Here is a 26,438-nt window from a genome sequence, read left to right as displayed (position 1 = left end):
GGGTCACATTGGTTATAAGGTTCTCAGACACATATGGTAGTCTCTTGGTCTTTCCGTGGTATGAGATAACTATTTGGCTTCTAGCCCACCCAGTATTTCTCAGTATTTTTCATTCGTTATGAACCTCCTACTACTTCCCTTTTTTGATTTTTAATAAATGGACTCTTTTGTCCTTAATTCTGTAGTTGTGTCGGGACTCATTTGAGACCGGTTGAGTAACAATTTTTACATTTTATTATTTTTTGCGCAGAGTTAAACGCCCCATCCTCCCCCCCTTCACCCATCACGTCCTGACGAAGACCCACGCAGTAAGGATCCACTGTCCTACACCATCGGGGTCGAAACGTAGACATCTACACCTTACAACCAGGAACTCCTAACCCCAGTTTGATATATTAATCATTATAGGAGTATCCCCTTGGGAATTTTTTGCTATGATATATGTCGTGTTCCATGGTTTTTCATGTATGTGGAATCACGTTTTGAACTATGTATTATGTTGTTGTTCTTGAATGTTAACTAGTGATGTAAAATCCAGTGAAATACATCCCCCTCCCTACACTTCCCCCCTCCCCTCTCTTTGTGGGCGCATTGAATCATGTATATTTTATGTCTGATTTCTCAATATTGATTGTTTGCCTGGTACAGTGGATTAAAAACACTGGTCACCTTCATTTAGTGTGTGTTTCCTAAATTCATTTAAATAGTGTGTTTAAGAACAGGAATTGTGTTCTTGGTCTGGGACCCCCTATATATAACGCCACTGATCACCCAGGTCCCACTGACCATATGGGTACAACCCCCCTTGTATAACATACTTCGAGCAGGCGCTGGCCTGCGAGGTTCCCTTTCCTCATTCTAGTTAGATCTTTTTTCATTTTTTCTGGAACTCCAATTTTTTGTTATATAATTTATTTCGACCATCATGGTCGACAAGGAGGTTCTATCCTATACCGAGGAATACATTAAGCAATTCTTATCGGACTCTGCCAGTAGCTTTCTCTCCCCAACAACACCTGCCATTGACTTCTCTCTTAATGATAAAGTCAACCAGTTGGAACGCCTTGAAAAGAAGCTCATCAGAACCAAATTACATGGACATTTCCTAGCGCAGTGCCTCCAATCCAACATTATCCCAGTAGGCCTGCAGGTTAAAGTTGAACCCGCAATCTTTATTGATGTACCAAAATTCCGGGAAGGCTTTAGTTTTGTCGCGAACAATTGTTCGCGACATTGGATGGTCCTCGGCATCGAAACAGCTAGTGAACAGATCGCACTTCTAACAAAGCAAATAGCGGATCTGAAGGCCACAATTAGTGGGGACGCCACACTGACCAACTCTAAAGAAGCCCTGACCAAACTAGTGGCAACACTCCAGGATTTTGAAACGACTACGATAAAGAAAAAACTTGAGAAATTGGCACGGGACGTAAAAACATATGATAAAAAGAGAACATACCCTTACCTGCAGGACGACTACTACAGACAGGACAACCAAGGAAGATTCACAAACCGCGGCCGCGGTGCCTACAGAGGTAGACGAAATTTTACAACTTTTTCGGACTCCTCGTACAGTTCAGGTGAGGACTCAGACCGACCTGGCCCGAGTGGCGCATACGTCTATCCAGATCCATACGGTCCTTTCTACCAACCCCCCCCTTTTTTAGGGCAGGGAGGATGGAGACCCCCCCGGGGCCGTGGGAACATGTGGGACAGGGGGACATGCAGGGGCCAATTCAACCCTGGCCAAGAATGGGACTCCGGGAGAGGGAGAGGTGCCAAGCAAGTGAGCTTCCCTCAAGAGGAACACGGGGAGAGGTCGACCCGCAGAAAAACCTACCGATGGTGATAAAGACGTCTCCTGTGATTAACATTTCCAAATACACCCTCCAAGACGACGAAGTTAAAGTATTGAGCCGTGGTTTATCCTTCGTCCCAACCTCTAGACCAGATCCGTTTAACACGGAGGTCGAACTCCACAAATTCTTCAGAAAGATAAGACTCAGATACTTCTTCAGGAACAAGCCACCTCAACCGATGCTATCTGCCACAAACCTGAGGGTACCATCTACTTTCGTACCATCAACCTATGCCATGAACCAGCGTATCCTTGCGTATGAAAGCCTCGTACTTAGGGATGTAAGGTCCATCCTTGATGACAACAAATTTGTCAGAAATAACATTAGCCGTGCAGAACAATCAGCACTCAAGACGATAAGAGACAACACTGAAATAGTTGTGAAACCGGCCGACAAGGGCGGGGCGATAGTTGTCCAAGATTTGGATAACTACACTCAGGAAATTTTGCGACAGCTGAACGATGGATTTAGTTATAAGCAACTGGGTGGTGACCCATCAAAGGACATCACGGCCGAGATCCTGAGGGTTACGGAGGACGGACGACAGCAAGGTTTCCTATCGGAACACGAATTTCAATATTTGAACCAGAGGCATCCACGACTCCCTACCATCTATACCCTACCTAAAGTACACAAGGATCTCCACCAGCCTCCCGGACGCCCGATTGTCTCGGGGTGTGGTTCTGTTCTGGAACCCCTATGTAGATACATAGATGTTTTTTTGAAACCTATAGCAGAAGCCACTACAACTTACCTCAGGGATACTACTCATACCATCAACCTGATTGAAGGGCATCCTTATGACTCTGCTAAAGACCTTCTGGTAACCTGTGACATCGTCTCCCTGTATACAAGCATACCCCAAGAGGAGGCCCTCATGGCAATGACAATCGCACTAGATAAGCGGGAGGCTCCAATCTGGGTGCCTACATCTTTCATCATTCTATTATTAAAAATTGCGATGATGAGGAATTTCTTTGTCTTCCGGAACTGTTTCTATCTTCAGACCAAGGGTGTGGCGATGGGGGCTGCCTTTGCCCCAGATTTGGCCATTATCTTTATGTCCATGTATGAGGACACGTTTGTACTTACTGACGCTAACCCTTTCAGACCACACATAAAAACCTGGATGAGATACATTGACGATATCATCTGTATCTGGTCAGGCACTGAGGACGAAATCACCGGGTTTTTCAATTGGCTCAATTCACGCTCCCCGGACATCAAGTTCACTATTCATTTCGATAAAAAAACAATAGATTTCTTGGACCTTACTATTTTTGTGGAAGATGACACCTTAAAAACCACGCTGTTCAGGAAACCGACGGAGAGGAACTCTCTTCTACTATACTCCAGCCACCATCCCCGAGGTCTCCGGGATAACCTTCCGTTTGGTCAGTTTTTAAGGATTCGACGCAACTGTAGTAGGAAGGATGACTACATAGAACAGTCCACCGTGTTGATGAACAGGTTGCTCGAACGTGGATACCCCAGACGCCTGGTAAATAAAGCCAAAAAAAGAGCATGGTTCAACCCAAGAGAAACTTTACTTCAACCCAGTGACAAACCGGTGAACCATGAGGAGCGCCTCATCTGTGTGACGACTTTCTCCACAAGGAGCAATGAGGTGAAAAAAACCATCAATAAATACTGGAACTTGATATCAGAAGATCTTGGGTGTAATTCATTGCCCCTTCATGCTTTCAAGAAGGCTAAGAACATTCGGGATAGTGTGGTTCGCTCCTTCTTGCCGACCAAAGATGCACCTACCATCACAAACATGTGGAACCTGCCCCCCATTGTGGGCCATTACCGATGCGGCTCATGCAAAGCATGCCCTGCGACAATTCAAACCAAGACCTTTAGCCACGGACAACAACAAGTTCCACTAAAATCACACACGAACTGCAACTCGACCGACGTAATATACTGCATTCTATGCCCTTGTGACTTGATCTATGTGGGTCAAACCCAGCAACGAGTCAAAGTACGTTTTTTCCAACACTGCAGCCGTGTGAGATGCAAGGTTGCAGGCGCACCCCTGGTGGAACATTGTAATGAAAAAAGCCATCCACCAGAGAGTTTGAGGTGGTTAGTTTTGGAGCAGGCTAAGCTGGGCCCGAGGGGTGGGAGCATTGAACCCATCTTGAATATGAGAGAAATCAAATGGATCCGGTTTTTTGACTCTGTACGAGGGGGCCTTAATGAGTCTGAAAGCAGCTTCGCCCAAATGGCTACTCTGTGAAATATCTACGTTAGTATGCTTTAGGATTTTAGGTAATCCCCTTTTTCAGAGTGTCTTCATCAATTTGCCTCAGCATTTATCTGTGGATTAAGATGTTTCAAATGAGTATTTTTTGCTTTAAAATGTTACCCCTGGGCTACATAGCGCCTTAACCGCCGTGCCTGGCAGGTTCGCGCAAGTAATTAATGATTTAGGGATACATAATGGCGTATGATGCTTCCTTACCTTCTGATCCTTTCGAAACCTGTGTGAGATTTGTCATGTGGACAACCTGTCTTACAAATGTGCAATGTACCTGAATGTTCTAATTTAATAATAGAGCGCTTTAACCGCCGTGCCAGGTAGGTTCGCGCCATCTACCATCTATTTGGGTATGTACAGCGGCCTTGACGCCCCGTTCACCATTCTTGCACGTCTGACATCTATAATATATGACCCATTTGGACCCTCTGGTGGGTGAGATGTATATATATGGGCTTCAAGAATGTTTTTTCATGTGTCTTCTTAATAAGGAGGGATTGCATGTAGTGAGTAGCCCTGTTGACCGCCCTGTGTGGTAGGTCCAGTGCTATGATCACGTTTTTTGCCAATGAGCCCTATCCTATTTATTGTTGTTTACAAGTATTTATTCCTGGCCTTGGTTGTATTCGCTAGCCTTGATTGTGTTTATTATTTTTTCTGACACAAATCCTAGCTTAAATGAGGCTGTCATGAGTCTGACCCGAGTCTGTCTTCACATGGTAGTAAATAACACCGTCTCTCGGGGCAACACTTCCTGTTTCCAGGAGACGCGGCGCGCACGCACCACTATCGGAATTTTCCGTCAGCGGCGCGGGTGAGTCTCTGCCTTTGGTCTCCCTCTTGGCGTTCTGCATCCGTGCGTTTTGTTAGTCGAAGGGCGCCTGTCTAAGTGTGCTCTCTCCGTGTCTCTACAGATGGTGACACGCGGCATTTAAATACCGACGAGGCTTTCCCTGATTTGGTCTTAAAGAAAAGAGAAATACCGGTTTGGCCCTTCCATCAACATTGCGGGTGAGTCTCCCCTCTGGCTGGGAGCAGCCATGCGTTTTTGGTAATGCTAGGCTGCTTCCTAAGCTGCCTTTCACCTTGTGTATTGCAGATTTGTACACTGCAGATGCTTTTCTGACAACGCGCGCCACTGAAAAGGATTTGGCCTTTTTGGAATAAGGCCGGTCGGCCCTTCTAACCATATCGCGGGTGAGTCTTCCCCCTGGTTGGGAGTAGCGAGGCGTATTTCTAAAACGCTGGGCGTTTTCCTAAGATGTCTATCAATGTTTTTGCAGAGGGATACTGTGGAGGCAAGCTTGACAACGAACGTCACTTAAATTAATTTGTGGATAAGGAGCCGGTTTAGCACGGTGTACAACCCACACTGGTGAGTTTTGAGCTGTATTGAGTCTTCACTGATTAATTTGTGAGAGCGACTGCGCTACTGACACGCTGTTCACTGTTGTTTTCAGATGTAGCCGGCAATCGCTTTGACCCATGACTTAACCCTCGGTTTTTACAACAAGGTAGGGCCTCTTATTTATACAGTTTTACCTCGGTCTGAACACCCCACTTGGGATCTGCTTATAAATGTGGTTTTGATTTCATACGGCAGATCTTGACTCCACACGTGGCAGCCCCCCTTCTTGCATAACCGCCTGACGAGACCCTCCCGGTGTGCCAGGTATTTAATGTTCTGTCGTGTAAGAGTCTTTCCAGTTAATCCTACCTGTCTTAATGGGTCACATTGGTTATAAGGTTCTCAGACACATATGGTAGTCTCTTGGTCTTTCCGTGGTATGAGATAACTATTTGGCTTCTAGCCCACCCAGTATTTCTCAGTATTTTTCATTCGTTATGAACCTCCTACTACTTCCCTTTTTTGATTTTTAATAAATGGACTCTTTTGTCCTTAATTCTGTAGTTGTGTCGGGACTCATTTGAGACCGGTTGAGTAACAATTTTTACATTTTATTATTTTTTGCGCAGAGTTAAACGCCCCATCCTTCCCCCCTTCACCCATCACGTCCTGACGAAGACCCACGCAGTAAGGATCCACTGTCCTACACCATCGGGGTCGAAACGTAGACATCTACACCTTACAACCAGGAACTCCTAACCCCAGTTTGATATATTAATCATTATAGGAGTATCCCCTTGGGAATTTTTTGCTATGATATATGTCGTGTTCCATGGTTTTTCATGTATGTGGAATCACGTTTTGAACTATGTATTATGTTGTTGTTCTTGAATGTTAACTAGTGATGTAAAATCCAGTGAAATACATCCCCCTCCCTACACTTCCCCCCTCCCCTCTCTTTGTGGGCGCATTGAATCATGTATATTTTATGTCTGATTTCTCAATATTGATTGTTTGCCTGGTACAGTGGATTAAAAACACTGGTCACCTTCATTTAGTGTGTGTTTCCTAAATTCATTTAAATAGTGTGTTTAAGAACAGGAATTGTGTTCTTGGTCTGGGACCCCCTATATATAACGCAGCTGTGGCATAGACACACACACGGACGTAAGAGCATCGCAGCACCTAACGTGCTGGTCTGACACTTCTGAGCGACTCCTGTCACTCACAGGTTAAGAACTCCAACAGCGCCTAGAGTGTTCGGTGTGAAGGCACTGTAAGTGCAGACATTCGTAGTATTGAACACTTCCTGCAATCTGTTAGGACACACCGCCCCCTGACTGTGTAGTTACATGTATCACACGCCATAACGTTACCGTGTATCCGCTCCATGGCGGCCGCACAGCCTCGGTGGGCGCGGGAAGAGTTTGCACCTGATCCGGACGAGCTTTGAAGAGTCCAGTGTTCACTGGTCAGCAATGGTCACTATCTCCCCGGTGTGGTCCAGCGCAGGGGGTCTGTGGAAGGAGCAGTGGCCGAGGAGTAACCTCAGCACAACAGCCCAGGGGCGACCCCTGAGGTCAAACTCTGATTAATGGACACTGAACTCTCACGGCCATGGACTTCTGTCAGAGCGAGCCAATGGTCAGGGGGTGGCGAAGGCCGGCCAGTCCTCGCCGCCTCGCACCCGGGTCAGCTTGGCATGGCTGGCATCTGTGCCAGGACAATATCAGGAGCTACTGAGGAGGCAGACTGGAGGATGGCACAATGCTGTCCCTCCCCAACTTGGTCATTCAATAAAGTATCAAAGCCAGACCTCTTATTCAACTGTGAGCTTGGGCACCGTGGAGGAAAGTGGTCCCAGATTTTTTCTTGATGACTCCGGACTCACGGGAACCTGCCTCCTCTCGACGCGCAGACACCTGCCCCTCAAGAAGTCTCCTGGTTCTCCGTCCACACTCGGCCACTGTCCACCGTCCACCAGGCGTCCAGTCTCAGCAGAGAGCGCGCCACTGGCCGCTGCAGCCTCCCCGGCGGTGCCTCAGACTGACAGGCTCCCTCCCGGGCCCGGCTTCCTGCGCCCTGGTCCGGTGTCCGGTGCTGGGTCTTAGCGCCCCCGGGACAGGATGCTTCCTGAACATTGCTGTCGAGCCTTCCCAGGGAGAGGCCTCGGAGATCCGCGCCCATCCGGCCCTCCCCAGCCCCAGCACCACTCCTTGAAGCAGACTCCCCGCTCCCACCTCTCCCCATTCATAGCTGTCAGCGGCTTCACGTGCCCCAACAGCGCCCACGTTTATTTTAAGCGCTTAATACTGTTTGCTTGATACTGTACGCTTGTTCACCCCGGCACTCCTTCGAGTTATTAATACCTAACCACGGCAAGCCCCCTCCTGCCCTCGGAGTCACCTAAACTTAAGCATTCTTTCTTGTGAGCAGCACGATAGCTTAGCAGGTTCAGTGGCTGCTGCTGGGATTGCATGTAGCCTGCATTTTACAAATTCAAATCCTAGCAACCTTCATCCAAACTTACATGTTTTGATGTATGCTTTTAATCAACCGTGTCTTCAATCGCGAAATGCACAATCTTAACAGGAGAGTGATGGGCCAGCTGCAGAGGGACAGGGAGCAAGCAGTGACGTTGTACATTGTGCTGCAGGTGGAGAGGAGAAACTTTTGGTGATGGAATAGTGGGGACGTGCCAATGCGGCGGTTTAACCCTTGCTGGCCCGACTCAGACTTTCATAATTTCAAGGCAATATCATTATTAAATATGCTGGGGTTGAAATGTTCCCTGCATGGCTCTGAACATACTCCTCTGCGCCATGCTGGATTGCTGATGAGGCCACTATAGGCCATATTCGTGAGCCCAGGTGCGTCACGCTTGCACCGCGCAAACTGGTACATGCGCGACACAACTCATAAATTCGACTAATTGAAGTCACGCAGGTCCACTTAGTGTGGCCCTGAGTGGCTTCATAAATCAGGAGTAACCAGTGCTTTAAATGGGAAAAAATAAGTGCAGGTGCTCATTAAAATGAGCTAGAGTTGTAGTGAGTGGGCGGGGCTGGGCGGAGCTAGGGGCGGGGCTAAGGGCAAGACATAATGATAATTAACAACTTCCATAATAGTTGCAGCACACACCAAAACACATGATAAATGTGTTTATATAAACAAAGGAGGTTAACTCATTATACAAAATGAAAGAGAAATGCGATAATATGTTAACTCTTCCTTTTTGGGTCTCGCTGGAAATGCATCCATAAGGATGCATCCAGCTGGAGACCATTAGCGATCACTGTGGGAGGAATGACGGACCAGAGGGTGCACAAGCTTTTTCTCTCTGGATTCGTGTGCGGGAACGCGCACGTCGCGTCCCGCGCCGTACACATCGCAGACAGACACTCGCTCACACACACACACACCCCCTCCCCCACAGTAACACACACGCACTCCAAGACACATACACACACACACACGCACGCACACACACACATACACAGGCCGCCCCCCCGCACGCGCGCGCGTACATGCTTCCCCCCCCCCCCCGCCGCCCGCCCGCCCGCAGCAGCAGCTCAGCAACGCACTCACCGGCTCTCCTCAGCTGCAGGGCCCGGCAGCAGGACTCTTCTTCCCTCGTTCGGCACCGGGGCGCAGGGTAGGCTCCTGCTTGCTCCGGTGCACGGCTCCAATCGCGGCTCTTCCGTGGGAGGCGGGGTAGGCTCCCGCCCTCCTACTTCCTGTTTCCTGTTGTCACGCCGGCCTGCCTGACTTCCTGGTCGCAGGCCGGCAGAGTAACGAGGATGTTTTGCGGTATGTATTTATTTATTTAATTATGCATTTTTATATAGCGCAGACTTTACCCGAAGGCGGTATTTATTTATTTATGTATTTATGCATTTTTATATAGCGCGGACTCACAAAATTCTATCGCACCCTGCAACACTGGGGATTTACAGGAATCCAAACACCAGCGTAAAGTACTCGAACAACAATAACGTCTGTCTTATAAATGTCACAAAAAAATTTAATATTTCACTTCTGTTCTTGGATTTTCGTGAAAATACAACACATATTGCATTACAAATGCTATAGGTGTCACATTTGTGAAAGTTAAAACTATTGGCATTGTTAATGACAAAGCTATTACTTTAGCTATTACTATAGCTATTTTCACAACCAACACATAAATAAAAAAAATGTAATTCACAATACCAATGGCTCAAACTTTCCTAATGCGAGACCTATTGCATTGCAAATGCTTGTTAAATACTGGAATGAGAATAGATTTAGACCAAGAATCTAACAATCCAATTTTACATGTTGCATTTAAGACCCTTAATAGGATGGGGGCCCAGAGGTCTACATTAGATTTATAAAAATCAACAGGGACCCCATCGGGACCCGGGGCTTTTCCACTTTTACTTGCTATTAGTGCGATCGCGACTTCATCTATTGTGAAATCTAAAGCTATTGGAAATGGAAAGGGAGCAGAGCTCTCTGGTTTCATCCCTCGGGTAGTCTCATCTACAGTATTATTCCCTATTAGCCCAAAGATATTTGAAAAATGGGTAATCCAGGATGGTTCGTCTATTGAGATCTCTATTTTATCTGTGTCTCTAGGGCCCGACAAAAAAGGGGAATTTATCACATGCCAGAAGGCGGCACTGTCGTTTAAACTGCAACTGTTATGTAGATCTGCCCATAGTTCCTCTTTTATTTCAGTTTTTCTTGCCCTGATGGCTTTATTATATGTTTTTCTAAGCGAAGTAATCTTGCTTTTGTCCCTCACTGGCGCACTAAGAGCTTTTTTCAAGTTTGAATAGGTTTTGGGCAGGTTGAATTGAACCATCCTACGTGTTTGTTTTTAAATCCTTTGGCGTTGGAAGTTAGGGCTTTTTGTATAGAGTTCGAGATTTGCAGAAAGTTATCTATAGTCTCCTTTGGTGCAGTAAGGTCATCCAGTCACAGATGAATTTTTTCCATGGATTCTTTGACAACTTTTTCAGTAATCTTTAACGGATCTACTTTTGCCCATTTCAAGGTATAGCCGTTTGTCCTACCCATTTTTGTGTCTACCTCCCGATGAAAATTACTCTGTTGTTTGTTCCTTTCTCCTAAGGAGTAGAAGGAAAGAGTGATTGAAGTTGGAAAATGATCACTTAAAGGTGAGTTATGGGTGTTCATTTTTTTTGTATGTGTGGAGGCCGAACTTGTTAGAAAAATAAAGTCTATACAAGAAGATGCGCCGTATCCATGGTAGGTTGGTTTCAGAGGGACAGAAGGAGATATTAACTCGTTGGCAAGGTTTAATTGAAGAGTCAAAATCGATTCAGTTAAACATAACGCGCTTTGGGAATGAATGGAATAAAGAGCGCCCAGAGCAATGCACAGAATAAAGAGTGTCCTTAGCAAAGCATGTGATGAAGTGTGTCCAGGCGTTCCTGGCTTCTCTTGTTATCACTGTGTTGAATAAAGAACTCCCCAAACATTTCTGTCCTGTGTGACTGCATCAATGCAATGAATAGGAAGCATCCCTGGCTACGCTTGTCCGTCTACCTTATTCTATTGCAGCACCGAATAGAGAATATACCCAGCTGTATCCATCCTTCTGTATCCCTGCACTCCTGTCCTTCTCTCTCACTGTATCACTGCATGGGGTAAAGAGCTGGACACCTCTGTCCTTCTCTCTCACAGTATCACCGCACTCCTGTCCTTCTCACTGTATCACTTCACTCCTGTCCTACTCTTTCGCTGTATCACTGCATTCCTGTCCTTCTGTCTCACTGTATCACTGCACTCCTGTCCTTCTCACTGTATCACTGCACCCCTGTCCTTCTCACCTTGTCACTGCACTCCTGTCCTTCTGTCTGTCTCACTATATCACTGTACTCCTGTCCTTCTCACTGTATCACTGCACTCCTGTCCTTCTCACTGTCTCACTGCACTCCTGTCCTTCTCTTTCGCTGTATCACTGCACTCCTGTCCTTCTGTCCCACTGTATCACTGCACTCCTGTCCTTCTCACTGTGTCACTGCACTCCTGTCTTTCTGTCTCAATGTATCACTGCACTCCTGCTCTTCTCTTTCACTCTATCACTGCACTCCTGTCCTTCTCACTGTCTCACTGCACTCCTGTCCTTCTCACAGTATCACTGCACTCCTTTGCTTCTGTCTCACTGTATCACTGCACTCCTTTGCTTCTGTTTCACTGTATCACTGCACTCCTTTGCTCCTGTCTCACTGTATCACTGCACCCCTGTCTTTCTGTCTCACTGTATCCCTGCACCCCTGTCCTTCTGTCTTACTGTGTCACTGCACTCCTGTCCTTCTGTCTTACTGTGTCACTGCACTCCTGTCCTTTTCTCTCACTGTATCACTGCACTCCTGTCCTTTTCTCTCACTGTATCACTGCACTCCTGTTCTTCTCTTTCACTCTATCACTGCACTCCTGTCCTTCTCGCTGTCTCACTGTACTCCTGTCCTTCTCTCTCACAGTATCACTGCACTCCTGTTCTTCTCTTTCACTCTATCACTGCACTCCTGTCCTTTTCTCTCACTGTATCACTGCACTCCTGTCCTTTTCTCTCACTGTATCACTGCACTCCTGTCCTTCTCACTGTCTCACTGTACTCCTGTCCTTCTCTCTCACAGTATCACTGCACTCCTTTGCTTCTGTCTCACTCTATCACTGCACTCCTGTCCTTTTCTCGCACTGTATCATTGCACTCCTGTCCTTCTGTATCACTGCACTCCTGTCCTTCTTTCTCACTGCACTTCTGTCCTTTTCTCTCACTGTATCACTGCACTTCTGTCCTTTTCTCTCACTGTATCACTGCACTCCTGTCCTTCTTTCTCACTGCACTTCTGTCCTTTTCTCTCACTGTATCACTGCACTCCTGTCCTTTTCTCTCACTGTATCACTGCACTCCTGTTCTTCTCTTTCACTCTATCACTGCACTCCTGTCCTTCTCACTGTCTCACTGTACTCCTGTCCTTCTCTCTCACAGTATCACTGCACTCCTGTTCTTCTCTTTCACTCTATCACTGCACTCCTGTCCTTTTCTCTCACTGTATCACTGCACTCCTGTCCTTTTCTCTCACTGTATCACTGCACTCCTGTCCTTCTCACTGTCTCACTGTATTCCTGTCCTTCTCTCTCACAGTATCACTGCACTCCTTTGCTTCTGTCTCACTCTATCACTGCACTCCTGTCCTTTTCTCGCACTGTATCATTGCACTCCTGTCCTTCTGTATCACTGCACTCCTGTCCTTCTTTCTCACTGCACTTCTGTCCTTTTCTCTCACTGTATCACTGCACTTCTGTCCTTTTCTCTCACTGTATCACTGCACTCCTGTCCTTCTTTCTCACTGCACTTCTGTCCTTTTCTCTCACTGTATCACTGCACTTCTGTCCTTTTCTCTCACTGTATCACTGCACTCCTGTCCTTTTCTCTCACTGTATCACTGCACTTCTGTCCTTTTCTCTCACTGTATCACTGCACTTCTGTCCTTTTCTCTCACTGTATCACTGCACTTCTGTCCTTTTCTCTCACTGTATCACTGCACTCCTGTCCTTTTCTCTCACTGTATCACTGCACCCCTGTCCTTTTCTCTCACTGTATCACTGCACCCCTGTCCTTTTCTCTCACTGCATCACTGCAGGGGGTAAAGAGAGTCTCATTCGTGCTCTGTCCTTGCCTCCGTCGGCCATGACACTGCCGTAAGTACCTTTTCAGAAGGTTAATGATGATCTCCAGTAATGAACTTGAAATATTTGCTCAGTGAATTGTTTCAAATTAATGTCCTTTGTCTACATGGAGAGAGGAAATTAGGCTGGGAATGTGTCCAACAGCAAACGAGGGGCGGAAATGAGTCCCTTTTACATATTGACAGCGCTGGATAAGAGCGGCAGCTCTATGTCGGCGAGGGCAGCGGCGGGCAGGGCCCAGGCCGCTGTGTCTCCAGGTCCCCGCTGCTGCAATCTTTTGGTATCAGCCTTTCGCCCAGATGTCACTGGTTGTACGTACAATCCAAAGTGCTGCAGGGAGTGATGGGGGATAGTCTACGGAGCTTCAGCACCCTGGACAGCTCAAAAGCCCTCTTCAGTCCATGGAGTCTATGAACTGGACGGGCCCGATTCACAGAACTAACTTAAGACAAAATCCTAAACGTACTACCATTTTGATATTCACAGAAGGAACTTACTACCATTTTGGTATTCACAGAAGGAACTTACTACCATTTTGATATTCACAGAAGGAACTTACTACCATTTTGGTATTCACAGAAGGCACTTACTACCATTTTGGTATTCACAGAAGGAACTTACTACCATTTTGGTATTCACAGAAGGAACTTACTACCATTTTGATATTCACAGAAGGAACTTACTACCATTTTGGTATTCACAGAAGGCACTTACTACCATTTTGGTATTCACAGAAGGAACTTACTACCATTTTGGTATTCACAGAAGGCACTTACTACCATTTTGGTATTCACAGAAGGAACTTACTACCATTTTGGTATTCACAGAAGGCACTTACTCATTTTGGTATTCACAGAAGGCACTTACTACCATTTTGGTATTCACAGAAGGCACTTACTACCATTTTGGTATTCACAGAAGGAACTTACTACCATTTTGGTATTCACAGAAGGCACTTACTACCATTTTGGTATTCACAGAAGGAACTTACTACCATTTTGGTATTCACAGAAGGCACTTACTCATTTTGGTATTCACAGAAGGCACTTACTACCATTTTGGTATTCACAGAAGGCACTTACTACCATTTTGGTATTCACAGAAGGAACTTACTACCATTTTGGTATTCACAGAAGGCACTTACTACCATTTTGTTATTCATAGAAGGAACTTACTACCATTTTGGTATTAACAGAAGGCACTTACTACCATTTTGGTATTCACAGAAGGCACTTACTACCATTTTGGTATTCACAGAAGGCACTTACTCATTTTGGTATTCACAGAAGGCACTTACTCATTTCGGTATTCACAGAAGGAACTTACTCATTTTGGTATTCACAGAAGACACTTACTCATTTCGGTATTCACAGAAGGAACTTACTCATTTTGGTATTCACAGAAGGCACTTACTCATTTTGGTATTCACAGAAGGAACTTACTCATTTTGGTATTCACAGAAGGCACTTACTCATTTTGGTATTCACAGAAGGAACTTACTACCATTTTGGTATTCACAGAAGGCACTTACTAATTTTGGTATTCACAGAAGGCACTTACTCATTTCGGTATTCACAGAAGGAACTTACTCATTTTGGTATTCACAGAAGGAACTTACTCATTTCGGTATTCATAGAAGGCACTTACTCATTTCGGTATTCACAGAAGACACTTACTCATTTCGGTATTCACAGAAGTTAGGAGTCCTAACTTAACTACTCCTAAACTGAGAAAAATCCTAACTTTAAGACTTTCAGTATTCAATATGGATAATTGCAGGTAAGTAAACAATTTAATAAATGAAACGAATTTCGTAGCGCACTCTGACTCGCAAAATGCAATGCAGGGTGTGCCACGAAATTCGTTTTTTTTAATTAAATTGTTTACTTACCTGCAATTATCCATATTCCGTTGTTTACCACCCTCCACCCTGCCCCTCCCCCGCGCTGCCTCCCTGCCCCACCAAACTCCCTCCATGGGTGTGGCTGTGATTTTCAGCTCTGCTTGCGCTACGCAGCACTAAATTGCAGTGCGAGCTGCACGTTTTCCGCCTTTTGGCAGACTTCCGCTGAGTTTTTATGTAACTCAGTGGAATTCTGTGGACTGAAACTCTGCGAGTTCCTCCCACCCCTAATGCCCTTGTATTCCACAAATTGTATACAATATGCCATTGCAACGATCTTACCCTTGACTGTATCCATGTACAAAGGGTGAACCATTGAACCATATGGTAAAATAGCATCTGATATGTTAGGGCCTGTATTTTATCATGGTTGCTGTATCCTATACCAAGAATTGCGTCCTTATGCTAGCGTCAGCATTATGCCAGTGGTATGCCTTGTGCCAAAAATTACCTCCAACATGTCAGTGTCCGCATTTTGCCACGGGTGCCCCTTGAGTCAAGAATTACGTTCAGTATGCCAGCGCCAGCATTTGGCATGGGTGTCCATTAAGGCAAGAAGTACCTCTAATGCGCCAGTGTCAGCAGTTTGCCATAGGTGCTCCTTAAGCCAAGAATGACATCCAATACGCTAGCCCCAGCATTTTGCACCGGCGGCGGCGTCCCACACGAATTTCATCTGGTGTGCCAGTGCCAACATTTGGAAATGGGCACCCCTTATGGATGTTGTGGTTCTAGACAGCACAACAAGGCAGCATTCTTACAAAACCTTCACCTCCAAGACTTAAATGGTACTACCACAACAAGGAGTCACCTTCAATCACTCCTTTACACTTCACGAGACCCCTATCCAGACCTTCCACTTACCCAGCGGCACGCGCTAATCAGCTACGCCAATCCTTAGCCCCAGATTTCATTTCATCAGAAGGCGGCTCTGTCACCCAGTGTGGAGGACAGAATGCCCTCTCACTGAAGCTTTGAACAACTCCCACTCTGCAGATGCAGTCAGAACACCCAGTTTTTCTCTCAAACATACAACTGAAAACAACGAAACTGCCCCATTCACACTCCCTCTTCGAGCGCAGAACATCACAGCACACCAAGTGTATGAGCTATTGGGGGGTGGTGTGGCTCTTAACTGCTCTATATAGATATATCTTTTGATGGATTCTTGCCTTATAAGTCAGATGAGAGCCGTTTCTTTTTGGTCTGTTCTCTTAAGGACTGTGAACAAAATCTATAAATGCTTGCATGTATTATTTGATATCTAAGCTTGAATTCTGTGTGAGTATATAATTTTTAAAAACGAAATATTAAATATGGAAAATAAAATAAGGAATGGAAGAGAGAAATATATTAAAATAAATAGCTAGATAGAATGTAAGAGAAATAAGCTCCCAAAGCAAGTGGTTAGCATTAAAACAAATAAAAGACAAAAGATTAAAATCAGAATAGAAACTGAGTGTAGCATAGTGCAGGATACATAGAATAAAACAGACAACAGCATGGAAGCAAGCATGCGACGCACGCATGAACGTGTACACGTCATGTCATTCAATAGAAGCGCGCATGCATGATCATGTAAGTTTGCACATACTACACCAGGCAACGATTTTATTTTTGTATTTACCAATCCAAGATGGCGGACAGCACTCGGGACAGCACATAATACAATAAATAATTTTCACTCGCAGAAGTGTGCATTTGTGACAGAGTTGTCAGGACGTCAACAAAAATCAAGAATTTAAATGGGGCCGGAGGACCAATGAAGGAGCAGCACCGGGGACGAAATGGGGAGAAGCAGAAGGGAGCAGAGGAAGTGAGGGGGTTAAATATTTGTTTTAAAAAGCGGAGTAGGGGGCGAAGGAAGCAAAACAGAGTGCATGATGGGAGTGGGTATCCACGCAGAAAAGCAGCACACGAGTGAGAGAGCACGGGGGATGGGGGAAGCAACACTGAGCAGGGGACAGGAATGTGGGGGCCGTAGGACGTGAGGGAGCAGGGTGTCGAGTTTAAGAAAAATAAAGAAATGTAAGATACGAGAGAGGATTGTTTAATGCTGTGCTGGATTATTGGACAGATGTGGTTTTAAAGATAAAAAGACACAATATAAAGTCGTCCATTGAAAGAGAGAATGTTGACTTCCTCAGTAAACGCACAAGAACAGAAAGGGTAGCTAATGAAATATATTAATAGCAAGAAAGAATTACGTTGAAAAGAAAGAGGGGTACTTTGGAACTCCAGAGAGATATAGATTAAAGACGAGATAAATGTACGTGAGAAGCTCGAATAAACGCGAAATAGACAGAAACGCGAACTAACATATATTGATGAAACAGATACAAAAAAACGAAATAATTATGGAAAAATAGACAAATAAAAAAACGAGAATTTAAAAGTATAAAATGGTGAGACATGAATTGAATCAGGAAGAAAGTAATTAAAATACGGGCAGAATAAGAGAGGCCACAAAGAGGAAGAATAATGAAAAGTTCGATATGTGGATTAACAAAGAGAAGGCAGACTACGATGGAGAGAAACAATAAAAGCGTGGAGACATGACCGAGGGGAAGACGAGACTAGCCACCAAAATAGCTCAGAGTGTCGAGCACCTGCTGCAGAGACAGAAGTGAGATTTGCAAAAGAAAATAGTCCCTACTCCGCGTCTCACCATTTGATTACCAATAAAAGGTGCATGTAATTAAACTGACAGGTTCCGCGGTGATGAACGGCCCCCACCTGCCCCCGCAGACTGGTACAAGGGGCCCCTGGCACGGTGCACCCTGTGGCTGCTTGGGGGCCCTCAAGGCTGGGGCCAGGGGCCCATATTACTCCCCTGGTCTGATACATAATGTGAATTCCATGCTTGCTGCAGTGACATTAAAATGTATATTTAACGTGACAGATGGGGTCGCATTTTTTTTCTCCACGATAAACATTATTAAAATGATTATTATAAAGGGTGCGCAGAATTTGCATATCAGAACTATACCAATGTTTACCCGAAGAATTAATTTCCCCTCAACCATAAAGTCTCCCTGTTGTCCCATACCCCAGATAAGCCTCTGTAAACATTTATATAAACTGCGCCTCTGGGGCCGGCCATAAATCAGCTCTCGCCCGGGGCCGCCGGGGCTCTATCGATCGCCTCATTGCCTCATCACATTAATTAAAGGGTGGCTAATTAGCACCGTCGATCACGGCCTGTAATCTACCGCGCCTGCGCTCAGCTTCTAGGCGCAAAATCCCGCGTAAAGGGAAGGAGGCGCGGGCATAAAAGGACTAGTTCTGTTCCACCCTGGCTTAACTCGACATCGGGTGTTATAAGCAACAGGGAAATACCAGATTTAATGCATTCATCGATTCCAAGCCTGGTTTCAACCAAGAGCGCTTTGAATTCTGGGACTTGTAGTTTCCGATTTCATAATATCAATATAGACCTGAAGGCCTCGGCTTGTAAAGTCCTGTTGGATATAAGGCCGAGACCAGCTAAACGTGTAAATATGACACGTGGATAAAACGAAAAAAACGCCTTTCTCAACTCGAGTTCATGGCAGCTAAATTTCACCAACATTATTTTTCATTTATTTGAAATCGCACTCAAAGTCACTTTAATGAAATAAAATCACACTGTTATTTAATCACTTCTCATTCACGACATATTCTTATGTCAGGAGCAGGCCACCACTTTACTGTTGGCTAAAAGACAGCTGGCGCGTTTTCACTATTGCTTATACGCTATCTGCCCCCGTTTTTGCACCAGCTTCAATTATGAGCGAAGTGCAAATTGTGCTCGTTTAGATTGTGTGCTACCTTTTACCACCAGTTACTCGCTGGCGGGAAAAGTGAGGGCAAAACACTGAAAATATGGAACTTGCATGCACAAAAAAGGCACAAGGGCCGTTTGTGCAAGCTAGTAACGCTTTTCATAGTCACTATGTGGCTCCATGTCCTGTTTTTTTTAATGCATAATACAATCTCAGTCACTGCTTCATTTTATCATTTGGGTTTCTTGATTGCAGAATCACTTACTTAGTTTGTCATTTGTAATTGCTCTGGTGACCAGTTTTCCTTTCCTTCATGCAAGAATTGTTTGGCATTCATGATTTTAATGGCGCCTTAACCAAAAAGTTCACCATCATATCTTAAATGTGATTTCCTTACATTGAGCCAGCGAGCGCAGTCATGCGGTTTGGGGCCTGATGAACTGTGGTGAAAGGCTGGAGGAAGAAAGAAGCATTGGGAATGCCAACCGGGCTTGCTTTTGGGACCCACTGGCTCTTAGCGATGCAGTACACCTTGGCTCAATAGAGCCCGGACCCCTAGGATGCTCCCCGCCCCGCCCTCCTGAGATCCCACAATCAATACTAGATACTTTCAGAATGTGGGTATAAACGGCCATGTTTAATTTGTAACATCAACACTCATAAACATGACAATTGCAATTACATAATTTACAATATTCATAAACCAATATTTACACTTTTAATATTGACAATCACAATCAAATATCATAACTGTCGGTTATCAGATATTAATTTGCTCCAGCACCAAGGGCTCGCATCCCCTAACTGAGAACGACGCAAGGCGCAACTGTTGGACAGCCCCCACGAAGGGCTCGCTCCCTCCCCGCACGACAGGGCCCAGACACCGGCTCTCTGGGGGCTACCTGCAGAAGCAACCCGCAACCCGTCCCCTCCGGGACGCCTGCTCCCGGATATCTCTGTGTCACGGGCCCGGGCCCCCGTCAGCCCCATTGCCCGGCCCAGCCGCCATCTTGGACACTGCACCACGCGGCCGCGTGGCCTCAGCTCGACCCCAACCCTGGGCCCGGCCAGGCCCCGCCATCCCGGCACCACCATCCATCCAGGAGGTGAACGGACCACTTGGCAGGCTAATGGGAGAAAGAAGTGTCGATGGCTCTCCCCCGCCAGGTGCCGATCGCCCCCAGCCTCTCCGGGTGCTGGCTCCACCCCCCTGCTGGGTGTCTGGACTCCCTCATCCCGGACCTCCCGACCTCCCAGTGCGAGGGTCCGGACATCAAAGGGCGCCAGACCTATAACCGAGGCAGCCCCAGAGCAGGAAGGCAGTTGTATCCTGGAGTCGAGAGACACCGAGAAGAACTCATCCTTGACGGACTGCTGGCGCTGCCGCAGCCCTGCCTTGTGAACTATCGTCCTGCCTGCTGGCGCTGCCGCGGCCTTCTGCAACCTTCATCCTCGTGGGACCTGCTGGCGCTGCCGCGGCCCGTTGTACCTTCCATCCTCGTTGGGACCTGCTGGCGCTGCCGCGGCCCGTTGCCACCTACGATCTCTTCGGGACCTGCTGGCGCTGCCGCGGTCCGACCCGTCCGACCACCGAGCTCGAGGATTGTGAGCTACCGCCGTTTCACCTCAGTACCCGTAGGTACCAAGACTGTCCTGCTACCCCCTTCCCCTTCTAGAGACTAGAATTGAGAGGATCATCGTGTCCTGATCTCCTTGTATCGTACTACCTTACTTCAAGAACTGCCTATAAAAGGTGTTACTCTGATCTTCGTGTGGTGTCCATCTGTGGGGGGGGGAAGTTACTTATCTGTACGATCGCTGGAGACGGCCCTCACCGGAGGCCTCTCCCCTTGTGCTCGGCCGACCCTCCAGGTCCCCGTCTAACATTGGTGGCCAGCGGCGCGATCCGAACCAACGCGTAAACCGTACAGAGAGTAACTCACCCTACGACTAATCCACAATGACGACCAGAGAGAGCGGATCTGCAGAGAAATTCCAGATGGAAAAACTGGAAGAGTACAACCACCGAGAGCTAAAACAATTTTGCATAGAACTAGGCATTGCCACCACCGGTCTGAGCACGAAAGAGGACTTCAAACACGCCCTAGAATCCTGAGCAGAGACAAATATCGCCGGACCCCGGGACCCCGAAGCCCCGGAAACAAACACCACTCTGACGGAAGAAAGGAGAACGGATCTCTCCCGGGAAGAGATCCGAGAACGAGAGAAAAATAGACTACACGAGTTAGAGCTGGCACAGCTCAAATTAGACGGAGAATTGAAACTGGCAGAACAAAAGATGAACTTAGAACACTTACGGTTCCAAGAAGAGCGAGAGGAAAAGCAGAGACAGAGAGAACTCGAAGAAAAAAAACTGGCATACGAACACGAGTGCAAGCTAGCGGAGATAGAAATGCGCAAACAGAACAAAGACCTAGGGGTGCCCGAGCAACCGCGCCCCCCAGGTACTACCGAACAGAAGGTCCACATCCCCAAGGATGTGGTCCGTGAATACTATCGGAACGACGACATACAGCAGTGGTTCAAGGCCTACGAGATCGCCATGACTGCCCACCGGATCGCTCGAAGTGACTGGGGAGCCGGTCTATGGGGGAGATTCGTCAATGAAGGCCGGGATGCCCTGCTGCAGCTTCCGGACCATCAAATGACGTCCTATGACCACATGAAGGCCCCCCTCCTCAGTCGATATGGGCTGACGCCCGAGATGTACCGCCAGAGGTTCCGCAACTGCACCCGGATCCCGGGTACAACCTGGATAGAATATGTAAACTATTTCAGCCGAGCCTTCGAGGGATGGATCAAGGGTAGCAACGTAACAACCTACGAACAGCTCTTCAACCTCATTGTGTGGGAGCACCTCTCCAACAACTGCTTCGTCGAGCTCAGGCAGCACCTCCTCGACAGTAAATTGACTGACCCACAGCAGCTCGCCGCCGAGGCTGACCGATGGGAGAGCACCCGAGTGACCCAGAGTGGGCCAAACGGGCAGAACAGAACCAACCAAGGTCATCATCGTCCCCGAGGAGGAGGAGGAGGACAGGGCCGGGGCAGAGACGCCGTCCCGGCCGCTCCCGTCAACAACACCCCGCCCCCGGCCGGCCGGGGCCACCCCCCGATGCGCCCGGGGTTCCGAGCCAACGTTACGTGTCATCGATGCCAGCGAGTCGGCCACTATGCCAGTGACCCGACCTGCCCAAAGAACCAGACCCCCGGACCCCGCCAGGTGGCTGCCGCCGCCCTAGGAGAAGAGCAAGTCTCCGAAGAGCCTGAAGAGTATGAGCAGGAGCAGCCCGAGTGGGAACCTGCCGCCATGACCCTGGCCTGCCTAGGGGGAAGAGACCTGATCCCGCGGGCTCCCCTACCAGCCAACACCAGGAAATACAGCCAGTGGGTGAACATAAATGGGCGTAAGGCCGAAGCCCTGCGTGACACAGGGGCCAGTGTGACGGCCGTCCGTTGTCACCTGGTGACCCCAGAACAAATCCTGCCAAACGTTCTTTGCCCCGTCCGATCGGCCGACAATTCAGAGAGCCTGTGTCGGATGGCCTGCGTCCCCTTCGAATGGGGAGGAGTCTCCGGTATGTTAAAAGTGACTGTCCGCGACGATGCCCCCGTGGACTGCCTCCTGGGGAACGATCTCGAGAGTTCCCCGTGGGCAGCCGTTGAAAGAAGAGAGCACCTGGGGATGTTAGGCCTCCCGGGCTGGGCGTGCGTAACAACCCGGTCCATGGCCGCCGACACCATCCCTAGATCTGAAGAACCCGAATGGCCAGCACCTCCTCCCCCGATCGCTTCAGAGGGAGACTCCATCCCTGCGGACACCCCGGAACAAACCCACGAAGAGCCCGCTCAGCCCCAAGACCTCCCGGACCTGGCTCAGTGGCGTCAGGAAGGGGGGCCCACCCAAGAACAATTCCGGCAAGAGCAAAAGACATGTCCCTCCCTCGAGGGACTGCGACAGCAAGCGCTCGCCCAGGGCACAGGAGACACCGCAGGGGCCCACTGGATCTATTGGGACAATGACCTACTGTACAGCGAACAAAGAATAGCGGAGCTGGGGGCCAGTCGAGTGCGGGTGGTGCCCCTCCGTTTCAGAGACTTCCTTCTGAACTTGGCCCATGATGTCCCCCTGGCTGGACACTTGGGGCAAGACAAAACATACAACCGCCTGGTGACTCACTTTTACTGGCCGAAAATGAGAAATGACGTCTCCACCCACTGCCGGTCCTGCCCGACCTGCCAGGCCAGCGGGAAGAGCGGCCGCAAGCTCAAGGCACCTCTTCAACCATTCCCCGTTGTGACCACCCCGTTCGAAAGGGTGGGAATAGACATTGTGGGGCCCCTGGACCCCCGAACAGCACAAGGGCATCGATTCATCCTGGTCCTGGTGGACCACGCCACCCGCTATCCTGAGGCGGTTCCCCTTCGAACTGTAACAGCACCAGTAGTAGGTCGAGCCTTAATGGGGATCTTCTCTCGAGTGGGCTTCCCCAGGGAAGTCGTCAGCGACAGGGGCACGAACTTTATCTCCAAATATATGAAATCCCTATGGCAACAGTGCGGAGTCACCTACCAATTCACAACCCCCTATCACCCGCAAGGAAACGGACTGGTCGAGCGATTCAACCGCACTCTCAAGGGGATGATCATGGGGCTGGAAGGACCCCTACGCCGCCAGTGGGACGTGCTACTACCGTGCCTCCTCTTCGCCTACCGAGAAGTCCCCCAGAAGTCCCTCGGCTTCAGCCCTTTCGAACTCCTGTACGGACACCCTGTTCGCGGGCCTCTCAGCCTAGTTAAAGAAGAGTGGGAAATGGCCCCCCTGAAGACCCCTCCAGACGTCTACAAGTACCTCCTGACCCTCCGTAATCAGACCCGGCGATTCAGAGAGCTCGCCAAAGCCAATCTTGAAGCCAGTCAGGAGGACATGAAGAAGTGGTACGATCAACATGCCTCCTCCATCGAATTCGAGCCGGGCCAGCAGGTATGGGTGATGTCCCCCATCGAACCTTGTGCCTTACAGGACAAATGGACGGGGCCCTTCAAGGTGATCGAGCGTAAGAGCCCCGTCACCTACCTCATCGACATGGAATCCCCCCGGAACCCCCTCCGGGTCCTCCACGCCAACAGACTCAAACCCCACTTTGTGCGCTCGGAGCTCAGCCTGCTGATGGCTACAGACAGTGGGGCAGAAGAGGACTCCGAGCCCCTCCCTGACCTACTGGGGGCCGGGGAAAAAGATGGTTCGGTGGACGGGGTCCAACTCTCCGAGGCTCTGACCCCGGAGCAGCGCCAAGACTGTCGGGCCCTCCTGCTGCAATTTGCAAACCTATTCTCCCTCACACCCAGGGTCACCCCCTGGTGTCTGCACGACGTGGACACTGGCGGCAGTCCTCCTATTCGACACCGGCCGTACCGGGTACCAGATCGGGTACGCACCTGCATTCAAGAAGAAGTCTCCAAGATGCTCGCACTCGGAGTCATCGAACCCTCTGACAGCCCCTGGGCCAGCCCGGTTGTACTGGTCCCCAAAGCTGCGGCCCCGGGCACCACACCCGAGCTCCGGTTCTGCGTCGACTATCGGGGTCTGAACGCTGTCACCCGAACCGACGCTCACCCCATCCCCCAAGCCGACGAACTAGTTGACCGCATGGGGGCGGCCCGCTACCTAAGCATCTTCGACCTGACGGCGGGCTACTGGCAGATCGGCCTCACCCCCAGGGCACAAGAACGATCCGCTTTCTCCACCCCGGATGGACACTACCATTTCAGAGTGATGCCATTCGGCATGAAAAACGCTCCAGCCACGTTTCAACGACTTGTGAACCAGGTATTGGCGGGCCTCGAAGAGTTCAGCGCCGCATACCTGGACGACATCACGGTGTATAGCCGCCACTGGTCAGACCACCTCCGCCACCTCCGAGGGGTCCTGCAGGCCCTCCAATGGGCCGGCCTCACAATCAAGGCCAGCAAGTGCCAAATCGGCCAGGGGTCCGTGACCTACCTCGGACACCAAGTGGGGAGCGGTCTGGTGGCCCCCCTCCAGCTCAAGATCGCTGCCATCCAGTCCTGGCGCCCCCCCGTAACCCAAACCGAGGTCCGAGCCTTCTTGGGGCTCACCGGATACTATCGGCGGTTCGTAAAGGACTATGGCAGCATTGTGGGGCCCCTCACGGAACTCACATCCAAGACCAACCCAAAAACAGTCAACTGGACTCCCGACTGTCAAGCGGCCTTCGAGAGGCTGAAGGCCGCCATGTGCACCGCTCCTGTGCTCCAGGCCCCGACTACAGCCGTGAGTTCATCGTCCAGACGGATGCCTCAGACCATGGCATCGGGCCGTCCTCTCCCAACTGAACCCCGAGGGAGTCGACCAACCAGTGGCCTTCATCAGCAGACGCCTCCTGCCCCGAGAACAGCGCTGGAGCACCATTGAGCGAGAGGCCTTCGCAGTAGTATGGGCCCTCAAGAAGCTCCGGCCTTACCTCTTCGGAACCCACTTCCGGGTACAAACAGATCATCGGCCCCTGCAATGGCTAATGCAAATGCGGGGGGAGAACCCCAAACTATTGCGATGGTCCATCTCCCTGCAGGGGATGGACTTCACTGTGGAACATCGCCCTGGCCAAGACCACGCCAACGCGGATGGCCTGTCCCGCTTTTTCCGCCTCGACGAGGAGAGTCCCCAAGAGGATGGGTGACTCTCCCCGCCTTCAGCTGGGGGGGACGCATGTTGGACAGGCCCCACGAAGGGCTCGCTCCCTCCCCGCACGACAGGGCCCAGACACCGGCTCTCCGGGGGCTACCCGCAGAAGCAACCCGCAACCCGTCCCCTCCGGGACGCCTGCTCCCGGATATCTCTGTGTCACGGGCCCGGGCCCCCGTCAGCCCCATTGCCCGGCCCAGCCGCCATCTTGGACACTGCACCACGCGGCCGCGTGGCCTCAGCTCGACCCCAACCCTGGGCCCGGCCAGGCCCCGCCATCCCGGCACCACCATCCATCCAGGAGGTGAACGGACCACTTGGCAGGCTAATGGGAGAAAGAAGTGTCGATGGCTCTCCCCCGCCAGGTGCCGATCGCCCCCAGCCTCCCCGGGTGCTGGCTCCACCCCCCTGCTGGGTGTCTGGACTCCCTCATCCCGGACCTCCCGACCTCCCAGTGCGAGGGTCCGGACATCAAAGGGCGCCAGACCTATAACCGAGGCAGCCCCAGAGCAGGAAGGCAGTTGTATCCTGGAGTCGAGAGACACCGAGAAGAACTCATCCTTGACGGACTGCTGGCGCTGCCGCAGCCCTGCCTTGTGAACTATCGTCCTGCCTGCTGGCGCTGCCGCGGCCTTCTGCAACCTTCATCCTCGTGGGACCTGCTGGCGCTGCCGCGGCCCGTTGTACCTTCCATCCTCGTTGGGACCTGCTGGCGCTGCCGCGGCCCGTTGCCACCTACGATCTCTTCGGGACCTGCTGGCGCTGCCGCGGTCCGACCCGTCCGACCACCGAGCTCGAGGATTGTGAGCTACCGCCGTTTCACCTCAGTACCCGTAGGTACCAAGACTGTCCCGCTACCCCCTT

The 26,438-nt window shown here is 49.4% G+C and overlaps 1 protein-coding gene across 1 annotated transcript in view; it reads right to left on the bottom strand.

The window, feature by feature from the left end:
* The window catches only part of LOC144824394 (GS homeobox 1-like), a 158,204-nt gene that overhangs the window by 66,806 nt on the left and 64,960 nt on the right, over positions 1-26,438 (bottom strand). The gene's annotated exons all lie outside the window — the stretch shown is intronic.

The sequence above is a fragment of the Lissotriton helveticus genome, chromosome 3_1, assembly GCF_964261635.1.
Source record: "Lissotriton helveticus chromosome 3_1, aLisHel1.1, whole genome shotgun sequence".
Taxonomy (NCBI): Eukaryota; Metazoa; Chordata; class Amphibia; order Caudata; family Salamandridae; genus Lissotriton; species Lissotriton helveticus.
Note: the sequence above shows the minus strand (reverse complement) of the source record. Positions and strands in the feature narration are given on the sequence as shown.